The 7,466-nt window shown below is 37.5% G+C and overlaps 1 protein-coding gene across 2 annotated transcripts in view; it reads left to right on the forward strand.

Moving 5' to 3' along the window:
- Positions 1-7,466, forward strand: part of LOC107561336 (inactive rhomboid protein 2) — a 70,599-nt gene that overhangs the window by 2,404 nt on the left and 60,729 nt on the right. For both annotated transcript variants that reach the window (XM_016245760.1, XM_016245761.1), the window contains one exon: positions 3,363-3,446. The gene's annotated coding sequence lies outside the window, so the exon portion shown is untranslated. The remainder of the gene's footprint in view (positions 1-3,362; positions 3,447-7,466) is intronic.

A 7,466-nucleotide genomic window follows, 5' to 3' on the forward strand; every position in this document is an offset into this window, starting at 1 on the left:
TGGTTTTTCATCTTCACGAGTCTTTCACAGAGCCGGTGCCGGGGAGGTGTGTGGTTGTTTTTCGCAGTCATTACGACTACTGTTTTTAGATTTACTAAATATAGTAGGCAAATATTTTTTCAAAATGCACTGAAAATCTAGACCTGAGGAAAAGTAATAAACGTTTTACTAAGTTTTAATAAAATGATTTACAGTGATGCTGTTTTCTAGCTAGTATGCTGACCATCCAATCAAAGGACGAGAAAATGCTGACGTTATAGTTAGCCAGCTAAATGGCCCTGGTGTTGCCAACTCGAAATCTGATTGGTTAAAGCAACGGTTTCATTGCCATTGATTTAAGCTAACAGACGCCTGCACTGTGGATTCTGAAGGCCTTAAGGCAGATTTCTTTGACCCTGGCAACACGATTGCTGAAATATGATTGGATAAAAGCTCTAATATAAACATACACTGCTGGAAGCAGTGCAACCAAGAGAAAAGCTATGAATTGAAGAGAATAGACTATTGGAAATAATTTAATAAACATCCATGGAAAAATATATTAAAACTAAATCAGTGATTCTGATAGTGTTTAGTAGGGATGGGCAGCATGATTTAAGCATAAAAAGGCTTTAAAATGTATCACGATAATTTTTGATATTTATTGCGATAACGATATCAATGACGATAATTTAGGGAATCCTGTTTCTTTAGAGAAAAGCCCAAAATAGGGTGTTGTGAGCATTAGGAGTACACACGTAATGTAATGACTGTTTAATTCATACTGGAAGCCGGAGGGCGCCCTTGCGTAGTCTTCAAGCAATCTTGGGTATTTTTTATAAGGATAAAGTATATTTATAATGCAATGCTAATCGACATAGCCTTTATCACTGTATATAATGCTATAAAATAGTATGATTTCTGCCTTATTCTGTGATACAAAACCACGTTTGATCACAAAAATAAGTTATTTCAAACACTCGACTGTTAAGAAGTTAATATGGAGAAAAAGCATGTCAATAAATTAAAATATCTTTGTTGGACAACAGGTTTGTAAACGACTCATACACGTGTAAAACTGTCGCGCACGTGCTGCTGTAGTACATTTACTCAAGGCTCAGACCGATTTTTGTCGCACTGTACAGCCCTATCCAAACCTGTTCCAGATTGTAGAAGGAGCTGCTCAATTTCATGTCCGCCTTCCTTCACGTCACTCCACACAGTCGCACACAGAAATATGTCAACAACTAGACTTTATCGTTATTATTGCAGGAAGACGAATTCTTATCGTGTGGAGAATTTTTACCGGTATATCGCAAACGATAAGATATCGCCCATCCCTAGTGTTTAGGCCAGCAGAGAAGGCTTTGCTGGCCCTGACGGCCCACCACTGCTCAAAATACATAGGCCTATAACAAAATAGAAATTGTAATTCTTGCATGGTTTCTTTATAGTTCCAATCTCTTGTCCTCTTTCTGTCCTTTTGTGGCTTGTTTGACAACATTTTAAATGCTTTTAACATGTTTTTACCTGTAGATTTAAATCAAATATGTAGACACTGTAGCGCACCGTGTCATGGCATGTCTGCTGGAAAACAAGAATTTAGTCCATCTTAATAACTAATTTAAATGTCTGATCAGAGGTTTTTCATTGTGTTCATCTTGCTCAAAATCATCACCTCCAGATGACTGATCATCCCAGATCTTCAAAGAGACAATCACAGGCTTGCTTTTGGTAGTCTTAATATTTTCTTTATATTCTCTACAGTTACTGTATACCGTTACTCAAATAATTTAGCCCAGGGAGAGCTGAGGAATGTTCCACTTTGCAAGTTCAGACTTGCTCTTCCATTGAACAGAGATATAGTAAATCTTTTTTTTTTAATCTAAATGGTCTTGTATTCAAATTTTTGTTTGAAACATGTTTTTATTGGAAACATTGCCCAAATTCATTTATTATTTATTCACCCTAATGTCATAGTGAGACTTCTGTCTTTTTTTTTTTTTGCCTATACAATGAAAGTCAGTTTCCAGTGTTGTGTTTGACCCCTTTGAAGTTCATTGTACAAACAATAACAGTTGAAACATTCTTCAGAATACCTTCTTTTGTGTTCAGCAGAAGAACAACATGAGGGTAATCAACATTGTGACTAAATGATGGTAGAACAAAATGTTTTGGGTGAACTATAATTTTAAACTGCCTTTCAGGCCTGGTATTTCCAGATATGACTGTAGCAATTCACTCTCTAGTGGCAGTAGCAATGAAATTTCAATTTGTGACGCTACTGTGTTTCTCTTTACATTTCCAGAAAAAAAAACATGAAAGTAACGGCATTTACCCTTTGATTGATAATCATACAATTAATGAATAATTAATAGCAACTTGTTTATAAAAATGAGCACGGTCATACTTTAAGGAACATATAAGATGTTGCCAAAGCTAAAGTGTTAAATAACAGAGTTTTTTTCTCACTGTCGTTAATACAGAAGAAGCAGGATATTACAATGCAGAGCATATTTGAATGCATATAAAGCTCAAACTGGATCTTGAAATTTCACATTCGGATAGGACCTTTCATCTGTCATTTATCATAAGCAATGAAATAGTGACTTTAGACATAATGACCGAGTGGCTCCTTTCAACAATAAAGTGTATAGTTATTTTAAATACCAAGCTCGAAAAACCTTAAGAGTGTCATAAAATATTTCATGTGACTTGTGCGTTATGGTCTACTGAAGTTGTATAATAGCTTTGTATTGAGTATTGTTGTGTAAAGATACTTTCTACAAAATTATCATCACTTACTCACCTTCATGTTCCCACTTTTTTGGGTAAACAAGCTGTTCAGTTTGTTAACCAAGAGGACTTTTTTCAAAATGTACAGTAAATGTGACATGTACAGTATAGACTGTTTGCTACCCCTGACAAAGTTTGTTCATTAAACTGCTGGCCTTTAATCGTGGGGCATGCAGTAATCACATCCTTATCTTGCAACTGTACAAAAGGAAGCTAACATTTGTGCAACACCCGTTACTTAACATTGAGATATGCATCATGTGGAAAATAAAAAAGGGGATTTTACTGGCTCAAGACGACCACATGCTACTGGTTTGAACTTAGACTGAAGTCTTTGTAGTTTTTTAATGTTTTAATTATATTTTATGTGAAGTTTCTTTTTATTATACCCTTACAGATTTGCTAGGTAGTCTGCCTCCATATAGCTATCAAATTATTAGGTTCAGGTTCTAACTATATAAGTCAACTACATAAATCATGTTGTGATCAGAAATGACCTACTTTCATTTTGTACTCCAGCATTTCATTTTAATAAAGTGTGAAAGAGGACACTGTTCTGACCTGTCATAACTGTTTTCATTCAACAGAAAGACTGCTCTGAAGATTAGTCAGTGAGTTACCGTTCCTCTTTTGCCCTCTAATCATCCAAGACAAACAGTGGTTACTTCAGAGTAAGTGTGATGTTTTTTTTAATGGTATGCTTTGTTGCTCACACATTAGTTTGCAGGTTTGCTGTTGTGTAAAATATAGTTTTAACTGTCAAAAATGTCAGGGTAAACTAAAACAAAACATAGTTGTATAAAATGTACATTAATATAAATATAAAAAAATAGTTTGTGAATAGGGTCCATAACATCCTTGTCTTCAATGCCAGGTTCAGTGGGATGATGAAAAATGTTCAGTACACTTTCTGAAAAGCTTTGATTTGTCAATGTCATTGTGTATAACTCAAAAGGAATCCACCAATAATCAATTATTCTTGAATGCTTGAATATCCACGTTTGGTGTGAACAGCCTTTTAGGTTGTAAACCTGTAATTGGGAAAAAGTGCCATTGTGTATGTCTTACAGATTGTTCATTAATAATTGTTTATGCTTTGAAAGTTCAGTGACAAAGGTCAAAGTTGAAATTGTTTTCTACAGTGCTTGATTGGCATGCAATACTGATACTTCACTGCATAGAGAACAATGCATTGAATGCTGAATCATGTAAAAGGGTCTTGAGAATCGCACACCTGTTTTTTTGTGTTGTTTTCTTTTTTAATAAAGAAGTATCATTATTATTGATGCTCATTTCTAGTGTCCAGAGCAGTAATTTACTGAGTTGATTATGAGCAATTAAACTGCAGTACATGGTTCAATTTATGATAGTTACTTTGTAATTTTCTCTGCGCATTCACTGATAATGTCATTTTAATAGTTTAATTTCACTGCATGTAAACTGTCAGAAATGGTATGCTAATATTTAGCATCTTTTAGTAATGAACCAAATCCTAAAGCAGTCTGCAGTTGTGAAATTTTAATTTTTGTACAGAGGAAGTGAAATCTGAGCTTTTTTTCCTGTAATTAAGGGTGAAGGCTGACCAAAGACATCAACAATCCTTCATACTGTATATCCTCCTGATTGTTTCCACAGTAGCTGTTTGAGTTATGTAGTGACATGTAGTATTTGAAGTATTTGACCACAATTAAAAAAAAAATTCTACAAGTATTTGCATTATATTTTAAAACATTACACCAAGTGGTATATTTTTTAAAGAAATGCTACTGTATCACATGTGTTGGTGTTGAGGATCGTGGAGCGTTAGTTGCATATAGTAGACAGAATCTGATGCTATGGGGAAACACTTTTCTCCTAGAAAAACAAAAACCTGATTGAACCACAATATTGCCTTGCAATTCAAGTCACATTCAAGCATGCAAATTTGGGGCGGCGCTGAACGTAATTTCCTCAGAATAGTTTGACTGAATAAGCCAGTCACGAAAAACCCTGGGCATAAGTAACACAGCATGATCATGACGTCTCATTTCAGGGAACCGAGGTTACGTCAGTAACCGGAGAAGTTCCCTTTCAATATTGGCCACTCTGTGTCACGTCAGAATCCGACACTATGGGGAATGTGTCAAATCACGGCATGTTACTGTGAAGGGTGCTCAGCAAAAGCAGAACCGATAGCCAAACTGCATAAGCATACATATCTTTGGATGGTAACTCGTAGGCATTAGGCACATAGCCGTAAGTCCACCAGACCTTGTTGAACACCAGGGGACAGCACTTAGGCCCAATCCCAATTAAATTTTTTTACCTCTTCACCTACCCCTATGCTTACCTCTTCCAGTTGACCCTTGAAACAGAGTGTCAAGTGTTCCCCTAAGAAATAGATCACCATTATTACACCATTACACTTCATCATACGCCGTCACTAGCTCCTACAATACACACACATACACAATCCGTGGTCTGTCTGAATACTGGTACATTAGAGGCATTTAATTACCATTGTATATTAATCGCTGCTTTCATTGACACACACACACACACACACACACACACACATATCAGAGATCACGCAACGCACACACAAACATCCACCAATGCCCTGTGACTTTAATTAATAAAATAGCTTAAATATTGATTCACTATATTATATTTCCCAGCAACGAGAGGATAAAATCGCTGTTTTTGAAGTAAGTAAACTCTCTCATTGTAGAGAGAGACGCACAGACGCATGTAATTCACACACTCAAAAAACAGCTAAAACCAGCCTAAGCTGGTTGGCTGGTCTTAGCTGGTTTAAGCCGGAAGTAGCTAGTTTTAGCTGGTCTCTCAGCCTGGCCAAGCTGGTTTTAGCTGGTTGGCCAGCTGGTCTCCCAGCCTGAAGTGGCCAAACCCATAAAACAAGCCTGCTGACCAGCTATGACCTGTCTGGACGACCAGTTAAAACCAGCCAACCAGCTTAGGCTGGTTTTAGCTGGGGGGGGGGGGGGGTTCAGCAGGGACAGCTTTCATCTCTCTCTCTCTCTCAAAATGGCCATATTTGAGAATTTTTCTTTTTTGGTGATTTTTAATTATTTCCCCCTTCAATGTCTATGGTGGTTACGACCCTGATCAGAAAAAAAAAATGTTGTGGAGCTACCATGCAGTCAGTTAATGGTTTAACATTAGCGAACTTTAGTGATTTTTTGCAAACATTTCTTTGAATAATATGACCGTAAATATGAACAAAAGATGGAATATAACATAAAACAAATGATTATTTTTTATTAAAATCCCTATTAATTCCAAAAATACGTACATTTATGGGTCTTCTTGTTTGCTTGGGCAGCCATGTTGACGCTGTAGCTGGTGTATGCTAAGATAATTTTTTATAGCCCTTTGTTTGAATTTGGGTCCCGAAAAATCTTCATTTGAAGGGCTATCTGGCCCTTCCCCCTACCCCTACCTCTCCAACCAAAAGAAAATCGAGACACCCCTACCCCTAAAGTGACACCCCAACCCCTACTGACATCGGTACTTTTGACAAGTCAAGTCAAGTCAAGTCACCTTTATTTATATAACGCTTTTAACAATACAGATTGTGTCAAAGCAACTGAACAGCATTAATTAGGAAAATAGTGTCAATAATGCAAAATGACAATAGTAAACACTCATTTTTCAATTAAAGACAGTTCATCATTGAATTCAGTGATGTCATCATCCCGCTCAGTTCAGTTTAAATAGTATCTTTGCAATCATTTGCAATCAAGTCAACGATATCCCTGGAAATGAAGTGTCCCCAACTAAGCAAGCCAGAGGCGACAGCGCCAAGATACCAAAACTCCATCGGTGACAGAATGGAGAAAAAAACCTTGGGAGAAACCAATCTGAGGTCCTCTGAGGGGTTGGCATCATCTCTTCTCAGGTGTTCTGGATCCAGACTGAAGCTTGTGTAAATCAAAAAACAGAAAAATAAATAGAGAAATAATTAGCGTAGCTGCTGTTCCAACCAAGCAAAATTGATTTGTTTAACCCAAACTAAAGAATAATAATGTGCATTTGATCAGATATAACTGCAGTACAAGATTTTGAGATGCATTATTTGAATGCTTGGCCAAAGAGATGTGTCTTTAATCTCGATTTAAACAGAGAGAGTGTGTCTGAACCCCGAACGTTATCAGGAAGGCTATTCCAGAGTTTGGGAGCCAAATGCAAAAAAGCTCTACCTCCTTTATGGCGCTTTTCCACTGCATGGTACGGCATGGTACAGCTCGGTACGGTTCACTTTTTGGGGGTTTTCCACTGGGTACAGTACCTGGTACTGTTTTTAGTACCACCTCGGTTGGGGTTCCAAGCATACCGTACCGTTACCAAAACGTGACGTGTAAACTCTGCTGATCACGGATTTACCCGAGAGAATCGTCACTACCTGCGTCACTGAACTTGCGACATGAGACACAAACACAACAGAACCGCTAGATTTAAATCAGCACAGCCAGCGAAGGATCGAACGCAACTGTTTTGAATGAGCGCACCTTTTTTTAACAACCAAAAAGTGGCTGTTCCCCCTGTTGCGGAAGAACAGACGTTCCTCTCGTTGATAGCAGAGGAGCGGATCCAGCGAGCTCTTGATGGGGCGACGCGGAATGAAAATGTTTTTTAGGAGTCACGGCAGTAGAGGCGGCGCAACTATAATGACATGTGAATAATCCCGC

Source organism: Sinocyclocheilus grahami, unplaced genomic scaffold (genome assembly GCF_001515645.1).
Source record: "Sinocyclocheilus grahami isolate Dianchi unplaced genomic scaffold, SAMN03320097.WGS_v1.1 scaffold767.1, whole genome shotgun sequence".
NCBI classification, from domain to species: Eukaryota; Metazoa; Chordata; class Actinopteri; order Cypriniformes; family Cyprinidae; genus Sinocyclocheilus; species Sinocyclocheilus grahami.